We start from the raw sequence: 12,398 nt of genomic DNA, 5'->3' as shown, positions 1-12,398 counted from the left end.
GCTACATTTTCAAGATAACATGTTGTGTATTAACATAAGCCGTGCCCCAAGTTGTTGGAAGGCAGAATTGGTTTTGTTGCTGGGAAATGTTACAGTTGAAGCAATCCTTAGCAGCAAATTGGTCCACATCTCTAACAGTTTTTTCCCTTAGAAAAGTATGATGAGAACCAAATTCTACCTTTAGTATAGAAACCTACCTTTAATATATCACTGTTGACTCTATGCTTAATTTTATTTATCATTCTCTCCTTTTTATTAAACTCTCATCCTTCTTTCCTCTGCCCTTAAAGACCCAGTAAGGAAGATAAAACAAGTACACAAATAAAACAAGAAATGTGACATGATGTGATGTAACAGATATTTTTATATTTTAAATCCTGTTTTTACTGGAAATTAGCTTGTAAGTAGATGTAAATTACATGGTTTCATGATTCAATGCAATTGTTTATCAAAGTGTGTTTCAAGGTGTCCTAGGGATATCTCCCAAAAAGCACGGGAGGTTGTTGATGAGATGGAGACCTTACCGCCCTCCACTTCCATCCCGCTACACACATCCTCACACAGAGCAGTTCCATTTTTATCTGTTTTATGTTTTTATGTAAGTAAGGCTGTGTGAAATGAAAGCATTCTTTGGATTAAAGAATTTTTTAAACCATACCTTTAGTAAAAAAACATGATATTTGGCTTGATATAAGAGAATTCTGAATAGAAATTTCCATTCTGCCCTTAGATGATGCTTACATCATCTATCAGCAAAAGCCCTCTGCAGAAGTTTCTCAGTTGTCATGATCAAATGAATGACTTTTGACAATGCCTGTTGCAATGGATAACCAAACATTTAATTAAAAGATTGTGGATTCTATTCAACTATTTTGGTATCATGGGTCTTTAAAAAAAAATGGGAAAAGCACTTCACATATTTCTTGTGATGATGGTTATTGGTTTCATGTCTAAGTTTCATGAAACATTGGTTTCATGTCTAAGTAATTTGCCTAAATAACCAGCTGGCATCTATTAAACTCTCTACTTATATTTGTTTCTGATCCCCACAGTCAGAGAAGCATTTCAATTGCACTTGATTCTGTGGTGTTTTATCTTTCTTTTATCTTTCAAACTTGTATAGAATTTGGAGCTCTAGATCAGAGGATCCTCAAATTTTACTCTCTGTGAAGAGATGTCAGACCCTTTAGCTCTTGGGGTAGCCAGTGTCCTTGATCCTGTTGCCTTAGTATGTGAGTAGCCTCATTTATTTACCCTGGGATGCCAGATATTATCATTTCTTAAATATATCATAATATATAAATTGTATAAAGATGAACAGAGGAAGGAAATGGTCCTTCTCTTTCCTTTCTTCTTTTTTTTTTACCTTCCCCTCTGTTCCTTCTTTTCTCATTTTCTTGTCACCAAACCCCCTGCTTTATAAAGACCAAAGAAACACTAGGAGACTAGGGGTAGGGAGCATAGGCAATTTGATGAAGGCAAGAGAGTCCAGTACTTTTTTCTGGACCTCAAGCCCTATTTAGATAAACTATTTACACATTAAGAAGAAAAAAGGTATTTTGACAAGTTGCCTCCTTTCCCTCTGGGTTTTCACTTGCCTCAAGCAAAATCTGCAACACATATCGATGGGGCAAATGTGTTTACGTGTTGGGGTCCATACCAAATGAAAAAGTTGGATGTGTGCTAGCTTTCATAATGGGAACAGCACGATTGAAAAAGAAAGGTAATAAAAACCAGTGCAGGGTGTCTAGGCAAGATGAGAAAGCAAATTGCTTCAAATATGAATTGCATGATGACTCTCATAGTGTTCCTATTATTTTCTGAAAATTCAGGATGGCTTTATGTTGAGCTTGAACCAGAAAGATTCTATGTCCATTCTGGGTGTAATCTGTAAGAAATGAACTAAAACAGGTGAACATGTTAAAATGTCATCCTTTGTTTTACAGCCTAGCCACCACTTTTCTGATTGCAAAACAAGTCCTTCAGTCGTGTCCGTTGTTTGTCAGTAGTTCTTATGATTAACTTCCTTATACTTAGATAACTTATTAAAAAGATTTTAAAATAAGAGGTTCAAGGGCATTTTTTTAATGCCTTACCTTCTCTTGTCTAGGGAGTGCAAGGCAAAATTCAGACTTGAATATCATTTTTCTTTCTTAGGAATAATTGTTCATTTTGTAGTTGTTTATAAACATGATGCTCTTGCACTTCCTATTAGCTGATGATAATTCAAGTTAAGTCAGCCATATGTTAAAACTCATACATTGATTTGATGGGAGAAATATTGGTATTAACACCAACCTCATCTTAGAGATATGAGTCTTTTTAAACATATATATTTGACTAATAATGCCAGAGGAAAATTAGTAGAATCAGGGAATATTACACTTAAAAGAATGAGATACTGGTACTACTGTTCATTTGCATAAACGTGACTGAAGGGATGGTAATTATTTGTACCCCTTTCTACTTTAAGAACTAGTGTATCTTGGCCTTGTCAGTGACTGTGGTCATTCCACTGTTACTGATTACAGTCTAACCTATAATCAGTAAGGTATAATCAGTACAGTAATCAGTACCTGTAATCAGGTACTGATTGTCTTTAGCATGTCAAATCATCACCAATGTCTTAAACATCACCCATCATTGGAGAAAGGATAGTGGTAAAATTATAGAAACATTTAGTGTGGATAAAGCTGCTCAATTGTATCATTAGTAGAATCAGAAATACAGAATGCTTTCTCAGAAAGAGTCAAACATAAAAGAATCTTCAATAAGCAACAGCAGTTATATTTTTCCCCTTCTAAGGAAAAGATCAAATTAAAAATCTTATCTTTTGATACAGTCCTCAAAACACTTTTTTAAAATAATTCTTTTAATCCAGAATGTTGAGCATAACTGTTTTCTACTCATAATCTTAAAAAATTGTGAGACAGCAAAAGAGACACAGATGTATAGAACAGTCTTTTGGACTCTGTGGGAGAGGGAGCTCGGGGGATGATTTGGGAGAATGGCATTGAAACATGTATAATATCATATAAGAAATGAATTGCCAGTCCAGGTTCAATGCAAAATACAGGATGCTTGGGGCTGGTGCACTGGGATGACCCAGAGGGATGGTATGGGGAGGGAGGTGGGAGGGGAATTCAGGATGGGGAACACATGTACACCCGTGGCGGATTCATGTTGATGTATGGCAAAACCAGTACAATATTGTGAAGTAATTAGCCTCCAATTAAAATAAATAAAATAATATACAAACTAGAATAGAAAAAAAATAATAACAACCTTAAGAATTTTCTAAAATTGATGAGTAAGAAGGTTATACAGTAAGGGAAAAGAAAGGTATACAGAACTTGATATGGGAATTTGCTTGTTTCTCCAGCTAGCCTTGATGTTTCCTATCGCATTCCTTCAATAAGTAAGAAGTTTTAGTCTGTTTTTCATGCCCACTCCATGGCAATGTAGAGATTTTAGGGTATCTATAAGATATAATAGATCAAGATTGGAAAAAAGGTTGTTTTTCAACTCCAATTGGAAAGATTTAGCTCTTTTAAGGTCATCAGAACCTTAAAACCTCTGTAAGGTAAAAGTCTCATAATATGGTTTCAAAAAAGAATTAGTCCCTTGTACACCATTTGGGACTTAAGCATTCAACACATCACCCATGTTCCTAATGATACACATTTAAATATATTCTTTGAAAGTTTTTGTTTCTGCTAAGAGACACATTATTTTCTAACAACAACAACAGAGCCTGTTTATTTGTTTTTTTGTGGAATATTCAAACCATAAATGTTTAAACAGCCTAAGAGATCATATGTTTGAGTGTTACCTCTGGAGTAACCAACCTTGCAGGTTTTGCCAACCACCGCAGGGTTTCCACAGACACGGGACTCTCGGTGTTGAAAATCGAGAAGTCCCAAGAAAACTTGAACAAATTGGTCACCCTCAAAATTATCTCTCAAGTTGAGGTTACATTGTATGTAGGTCAATCTGAGCTTTTGGATAATTTCTTACAGTAAAACCTGAGAGTCCAACAAAGGATCCTACCTTTTACTTGAAATATATAACATTATATTCATCCTAGAAGGAGTAAAAAGAAGAGTATAAAAGTTGTTTTCATTAAAGGCTAGATCTTTAATTTCAAATGGTATTAGTAGAGACTTTATTACTACTTCATTTAATATTTATGAGTCTACTTTGATTGTCAGTTATCCTTTATGATATCATTTATAAGACAGCTGAGTAGAAGCACATTTTCTAAGCTGAACTATTTAGAATAACATTAAACAATTCTTTAATAGCTGGAAATTGGAATAGGAAGTGCTTGATGGAGAATTAACCTCCGAATCATGTTATATACTAAGAAATTAGGGTTACATTTGCAGTGGTGTAGCAACAAATATAAGGATGAAGTGTCTAGTAGAACTTCATAACCTGTCTGATTTTATGTATGTCAGAGATCAAAGGATGTCATGTGAAAGATCACATTACTATGCAGTTAAAATCTGAAATAATGCAAGTAGCTTATAATATTTAAAGGTTATCATAACCCCAAGCATGCAACAAAATGTGTCTAACTATCATCAGTGTACCCTGTTTTCTCCTAAGTTTTGTTTCCTTTTAGAATATTGTCATTGCAGAATAAATAATATTAGTTAAAAGAACTTATATATAATCATAATCCTATTCACATACACATATGCTTATCTGTATATTCACATACAGGGCTTCCCTGGTCGCTCAGTGGTAAAGAATCTGCCTGCAATGCAGGAGACACAGGTTCAATCCCTGAGTTGGGAAGATCCCTTGGAGAAGGAAATGGCAACCCACCCTAATATTCTTGCCTGGGAAATCCTATGGACAAAGGAGCCTGGCCGGCTACAGTCCATAGGGTTGCAAAAACGTCAGCAACTAAACACACATGATATTCACATACATGCTGCAGTCCATGACGTCACAGTCAGACACGACTTCGTGACTGAACAACAGCATATTCACATACACTGACATATCTGTGTGCTTCAAATGGCCACTTGCCAGATCTTTAAAGTTGCCTTCAAATATTGGTTGAAAATCAGACTGGAAATTGTTTTGACTTTATGCATACTCAAATAAATGACATGCTAATTTATACCTTTAGAAATATATCTGCATGTAGTATAATTTGGAAAAACACAATTGTATTCAAGTATTTGGATTAACAAATGGTAGTGTCAAATACAAAAACCCACAGCAGTAGAATTGAGCACTATAAGTAAATTTTAATGTATACATCAGACATATATCCCTCTGTATCTAATGAAAATACATTGTTTATATTTGTCACTTTGGGGACCCTTTTGAAAGTAGTCTAAGTGTACTTTCAGAACAGATAATGGTCTGCATCACTTGTGGATTGGAGCCAGTGTTCTCCTGAGTTTATTCTTATTAGTTTTAATGCAATTAAAATGTATTTAGAAGCCTAATAATATTATTCATGGCACATTTCTGTAAGTTTAAGCATGTGATTCTTTAGGGAGACCAAAAAAGAATTTGTTTAGTGAGTTAGAGGAGAAGCTGCACATAGGCTATAGAAGGGGCGATGCCAAAAGGAAAGGAAGTAAGCACAGGGAAATGCCATATTTTTAATTACTTCCAAAGGGTACTGGTATATGTTTTGTAACTGTTCATCTCTGTTTTTATGAAGTGCTGACTCTTTGAAGCACAAAATTACATGTGTGTGCCTGAAGGCATATGGAAAGAAACACACCAGAAACTATCACTGACTCTTAGCCACTAACTAGTTTAATATGTACAGTTTGGAGAGGTCTGGGAGTCCAACAAATCTACTGATTTTGATTAGTTTTTCAAGAAGGAGAAGGAAAAAACATTTTCAATCGAAACCTACCCCTGAAAATTTGTTACATTAGAGATGATGCTTTGAGATTTTCTTCCTGACTGAAAAATAGCTTGTTAATACCAAAAGGTCATTTGCACCTCTAGATTTTTATACCTTTGCAAATAGAAATCTTTTAACATTTATTCCAATTTTTTCCCTAGCGTTTAAAAAGCACCTGCAGAAAGAGAGGCTTTTTCAAATAACTTATACGTAATTCTAAAATTTGTCCCTCAGTTGTGTATTCAATATCTTAATGCTATAATTTGACTTTACTAATAACCAACTGTAAGGGAAACAATAACACTTTGGTGACTAGAGATGATTCTGCTTTTAAAAACATATTTAAAGAAAATCAGTGTTTTGCTGGTAATTCAAAGACTTCCATGATATTCCCATTTGGGAAGCCACTTCCTCTAATGGTTCTGGCAAGAGTCCAGATGGGGGCTTATGAATAGGAGTGCATTTTTTACTTCTACATAGAAAGCTATAATCAAAGGAACAAATACCTTATGTAGCTAAAAGTCAGATGTACCATTTAATATTTCCAGATAGCAACTGCACTGTCATTTCATATAAAATTCCTTTTATTAACTATAGAAAACAGTACCTGCCTGCCAGGTTTTGAATGTCCTTCTCTTAACTATAAAAGTAAACAGTAGAGAAATCTCACATTTCTAGTACTTTTTAGGATAACTTTGCAAAAAGAGACAGGAAAAAAGAGAAACTCCTTTATTGTTTACTAGCATTAAATAAAATCTTTGAAGAGAACGCCATAGTGATAGGAAAGCATCATAAGATCAGTAAAATGACAAAACAGTCAACAGTCAACCAAACAGTTCACAGTAGATATAATCAACTAGTCAATAAATTTTTTAAATCTGTCTTTTACAATTTTTTGTTTTGCTTTTCATCTCTTGAATTTTTTTTAATGATAACATCTCCATTTTTGTTCTTGCTATTTTTCTATGTAACCTAACAGACATATTTTGATAGTCTGTGCTGCTGCTGCTAAGTCGCTTCAGTCGTCTCCGACTCTGTGCGACCCCAAAGACGGCAGCCCACCAGGGTCCTCTGTCCATGGGATTCTCCAGGCAAGAATACTGGAGTGGGATGCCATTTCCTTCTCCACTGATAGTCTGTACTCAAACACAAAGGTTTGAGAGATCTAGAGGAACCTACAAATAGTGCAATTATAAAAGGCCTGTGTAGCTTAAGACTCGGAGAAGGCAATGGCACCCCACTCCAGTACTCTTGCCTGGAAAATCCCATGGATGGAGGAGCCTGGTGGGCTGCAGTCCATGGGGTCGTTAAGAGTCGGACACGACTGAGCGACTTCACTTGCACTTTTCACTTTCATGCATTGGAGAAGGAAATGGCGACCGACTCCAGTGTTCTTGCCTGGAGAATCCCAGGGATGGGGGAGCCTGGTGGGCTGCCGTCTATGGGGTCGAACAGAGTCGGACACAACTGAAACGACTTAGCAGCAGCAGCAGCTTAAGACTCAGGAATATATTGATGTCCAGAGTAAAACACCACTGATCAGCTCTTCCTATGTTCTCCAGGCAGTGATGACTTAAACCATCTCTACAAAACTATAGAAGCACACTGTTTTTCTTAAACACATATTGCTCACCTTACAGTTTAAAGAGAGTAACTCTAGTGATGGATCGCTATTTGTATACATGGCTATAGATGAAGAGGTAAGTGGACAAGCCACAGCATCCTCTTCATAAATGTGAATGGTGAGCTAGCTCTTCTGTTGTTTATAATGTATCTTCTTAATACAGGGTTTACCTCAGCAGCCCTGCTTCTCAGAGATATCAATATACTTGATAGCATTGCTCCAGGAGAGAAAATACATATAGACATCTTCAGAAATACAGGACCATCTGGTTAGAATTACTTTTAGTGGCTACATGGAATATTAGTCATTCATTGTTAATACGGAGAAGGCAGTGGCACCCCACTCCAGTACTCTTGCCTGGAAAATCCCATGGACGGAGGAGCCTGGTAGGCTGCAGTCCATGGGGTCACTAAGAGTCAGCCATGACTGAAGCGACTTAGCAGCAGCAGCATCGTTAATACAGAGAGCACAGAGCATATTATATTGGAATGAACAACAGTGGTGCAGTCACTTAGATGTCTTAGGCAAAATAAGTTTTGTGTTGCTTAGGTTTTCTTCTTAATGTTACAGAATTTTAGGCATGGTGCCTGGTTTTCAATCCTTGCTAAATATTTCTTAATGCACACTTCTAAGGGGCCTCATTTTAACAGAATCTTCTTTATTAGATCTATGTTATTTGGGCATTGTTTCTGTTCTTTAATGTAGTGAAGGGAGAGTTAATGATTTTACTCCTTGGAGTTGAACATCTTTGTGAATTTAAATATACATTATATAGAAGACTAATAAACAGAAGATTCTTTTTTAAAGATGGTCAAATACAAATTGAAAGCAACTACCATCTGTACAAAATTTTTCATAAAAATCATTGAATGAAGGAACAAAAGCATGTCATCGTGTATACCAACCTTTCTTTATGCATTATCCAATAAAATGACATTTCAAATGATTCACAGTGGGTAGCATATGGAATACCCCATTAACACTGATTAGATTTAATAATGTTTGTAGCACTGTTTGGGAACATGTACAAGGGATGTGACAGCCATATATTATTAACATCAAAATAACTCAGAAGAAAAACTCCTAATTAAAACAAGACTGATTTAGAAACTTAGCAAAATTGCAGCCAGAAATAAACACCTACCCACCTGCCCGAGACTTGGGACTTTCTTTTATGCATACAAAACAGACTTGCTTCCTAGGGCTGTGAGATGGCTGCTATGAAAATTATAATGGGCTGTGACAATACCATTTTCAGCTTGTCCAGAATGGCATGAAACCTAGTCTCAGAAGGACAACATTGCTGCTTGAGTTAAGGTTTCAGCCAACTGGCATCAAAGGAAAGCAAGATGGGGTCCACAGTTGTGCTGAGCTGCACTTGGCAAATGTGCATATATTAAGCTCAGCATCACAATAGCAGACTCACTCATGGACTGCCATGGTAACTGATGCCCACCTGTCCTGGGGAGCAATGTATGTAGTGCCTTTGTGTTTTCATAGAAGAGGTCTCTGTGCTATGTTCACTGGGTCATTTCTAGAAAAGGGAAGCACCAGCAGATTAAAGTCAATGAGAGAAGGATGTTGTTTCATTGGACGATTTGAAAATCTAATTGGGAAGAATTCCCACCACTTACAAACGAAACAGTTATACTATAATTTCTGTGCCTGCATTCTGAAATATAAGAATGTTCACCAGGTACTTTTATGAACAAGTATCTGCAGGCTTTGGAAATTTCTTTGTTATGTATTTAACCCTTTTTCAAAGTTAACGTTTCCCTAATACTGGGTTGGCCAAAAGTTTGTTTGGATTTTTCCATAACATAGGAAAATCTGAATGAAGTTTTTGGCCAACCCAATACTGACATTGCCTTTTTAAATAGAATTTTTCATATCCTGCCCAAAATTCCATTTAATTAATTCCTTATTAATTCATCTAAAATCAAAGAATAACCCTCCAGAGCCAATCACTTTTCTTCCCTGTTGTTAGCCTGGGGCCTATGTTTTTTTGTTTTGTTCAGTTCAGTTCAGTCGCTCAGTCGTGTCCGACTCTTTGCGGCCCCATGAATGCCAGGCCTCCCTGTCCATCAGCAACTCCCGGAGTCCACCCAAACCCATGTCCATTGAGTCAGTGATGCCATCCAACCATCTCATCCTCTGTCGTCCCCTTCTCCTCCTGCCCTCAATCTTACCTGATTCGAAGAGCTGACTCATTTTGTTTTGTAATAATATCAAAACATATATATATATATATATATATAAAGTACTGAGGGAATCTAGTTTCATCATATAATTCTTTTGTTCTTATGTATTATTAGCTCCTTAATTATTAGGTCATTTTATTGTTTTCTCTAGATCCAGAATCTACCATTGCTCTTATTTAGCTTATGGCATATTAATTTCAATCCAGTTTTAATAAATTGTCACTTATATTAAAATTTTAAATCAGTAGTAAATGTGCAAATATTTTCTTTTCCACATGTTCTTTGTAGGTAATTGTCCTTATTTTCTACTTTTATTTTATGTTTACTGGGAAAAAATAATTTATAAGCTGAATAATATTATGATATATAAATATTCTGTTAACTTGATTCATAAAATGAGTTCAAGATGCTTCCCGTATATGTTAGACCATATAGCCATATTCATCATTTTTTTTTCACTAGTACTTGAGGGTACATGTGCTTTCTCAGTCTCTCATTCATGCCCAACAATTTGCAACCCCCTGGCCTGTAGCTCGCCAGGCTCCTCTGTCCATGAAATTTTCCAAGAAAGAATACTGGAGCGGGTTGCCATTTCCTTCTCCAGGGGATCTTCCCGACCCAGAGATGGAACCCCCATCTCCTGTGTCTCCTACACTGGCAGGCAGATTCCTTAGCAAAGCCACCTGTGAAGCTCAGGACTTGAGTAGTTTTATCTAAATTAATTTTCATCCACTAATGAATGTTAGGAAGCATTGTGCATCATTGCAAGTCTTTGTTCCTAGACTAAATATTTCCCAAGATGTATAACTATATAAACATATTCTTTCCATCTCCTTTTTCCATCCAAAAGTAACTTTAAGGCATTATGATAAAAGCAATAATGTATTTATAGAGACACGATAAATCATAAGTGGTAAAGATGAAAGAATCAGATTAGACATTCCATTTGCTTACTCAGTATGGTGTCTCTTGTGCCCAGGTTTCCATCTTTACAGAACTTACTGAGTCTGTTTCACCCACACTGCAATCTAACTGATTTTCTTTTCTCTGCTATCTGCTATTCAGTGAATACATGTTTGGATGTGTGTTTTATGCAAAATAACTAACAGCCGAACATTTTGGCACACTTCACTCTTACGTCTTGAGAATGCCTGGGCATTTGTGGATAAAAGAGATATATTTTTGTTTGTATATAGAAAGGAGTGAAAATCACTCCCAACTACTCCCCCTGCCACTAAAATGAATATTCTGAGATGCTAAAAGGAAAGTACCCACTTTAAAACAAACAAACACGAAATCTTATGTATCAGAGTGATTTAAGTAGTAACGTACAAAAGAAGCATACATTAACAATTAGTGTTTTTGTTTTGTTTTTGAGACTTTTACTAAACTGGGCACTGGTATATATAACCTATTCTGTCACTTGTTTTGCCCTATGTAGAGCTTTAGTAGGAGCATCTCAATTACCTTAGACCAGCCAATGACTACCTCCAGCATTTCCAAGCAGCAGCATGTCTTCCAGGGCACCCAGCTGGGAGCCAGCCAGGTTCTCTTCTTAGAGCCAGCTTAATCATAGAATCACAGAATGTTTCTGATATCCTTTGCTGTTCCCTGGGTAACTCTGCCTAACACTTAGAGTCCTTCTCTTGCATTGTCACAAAGTAGCTCTAAAATGTGAGTCTCAAAGTTTATCTAGGTGTATCCGCTGGCATTTTTTTCTGTCCCCTTCATTCCTAGACACACACATACACACACACTCTGTTCCTCTGGGCTTATAAGCAAAGTCTGTATACTAAATTGACCTGGAACAGTGAGGGCAGAGGGGAGGGGAGGAGAAAGCCATTGGCAATTCTATTTTGAATTTTGCAGAGAACTCAGGCATTCAAGCAAAATTTTAGATTCAGTATATGTATATGTTATGTTTGTGTGTGTGTGTGTCTGTGTGAAGAGTTAATGACCTCAATAGAAGTTTACTCTTTTTAAAATTGTAGTAAAAATTATGAAAAATGAGATCTACCCTCTTAACAACAGTTTAAGTGTACAATACAGTATTCTTTACTATAAGCACAACGTAATATGGCAGATCTTGTTACCGATTGAATTGGGCCCTGATGCTCAACACTTACAAAATCAAAAGCGTTGGTAGAGAGGAAAGTTGTCTTTAATCAAAATGCTGGCCATCTGGGGAGATTGTGGACTCCGTGTGCCTGGAAAACCACCTTGAAAGATCATGCTTGGCCATGAAAGTTTTAAAGGAAAGGCGGGAAGTCATCCCAGTGAAACCTTGAAATAGAGGTTCAGAGTCATCACCATCCCCCACTGTGTGCGGTCTTGTGTGCAGGCTTTTGACAACTCGTGATCTTCCTCTAGATGTTATCTTGTTCACAGTTTGGTCACCTAGTTTGTTCATGAGATTACTGAAGGGGAAGCTAGTGAAGAGGTCTGGTCATCTGTTATTTATTTACTCTTTATTCCTCCTTCTTTGATCTATGAAAAGATCCGAATTAGGCAAGGGATTGTGTGATTGGACTTCCCTTGTCACTCAGTCAGTAAAAGATTTGAAAGGTGTACTGGGGCTGGGGATGAGTAGAGCATGGAGGTGCTGGGTTAAAAGTTAGTTACAATATATGGCTTTGTTAAAGTGATAGGAAAGTGACTTCCTGCTGAGGACAGTTTCCCAAGTGCTACTTAC

The 12,398-nt window shown here is 36.6% G+C and overlaps 1 protein-coding gene across 4 annotated transcripts in view; it reads left to right on the top strand.

Annotated features, from left to right (window-relative positions):
* The window catches only part of DIAPH2 (diaphanous related formin 2), a 982,036-nt gene that overhangs the window by 697,709 nt on the left and 271,929 nt on the right, over nucleotides 1–12,398 (top strand). The gene's annotated exons all lie outside the window — the stretch shown is intronic.

The sequence above is a fragment of the Bos indicus x Bos taurus genome, chromosome X (genome assembly GCF_003369695.1).
Source record: "Bos indicus x Bos taurus breed Angus x Brahman F1 hybrid chromosome X, Bos_hybrid_MaternalHap_v2.0, whole genome shotgun sequence".
Lineage (NCBI taxonomy): Eukaryota > Metazoa > Chordata > Mammalia > Artiodactyla > Bovidae > Bos > Bos indicus x Bos taurus.
Note: the sequence above shows the minus strand (reverse complement) of the source record. Positions and strands in the feature narration are given on the sequence as shown.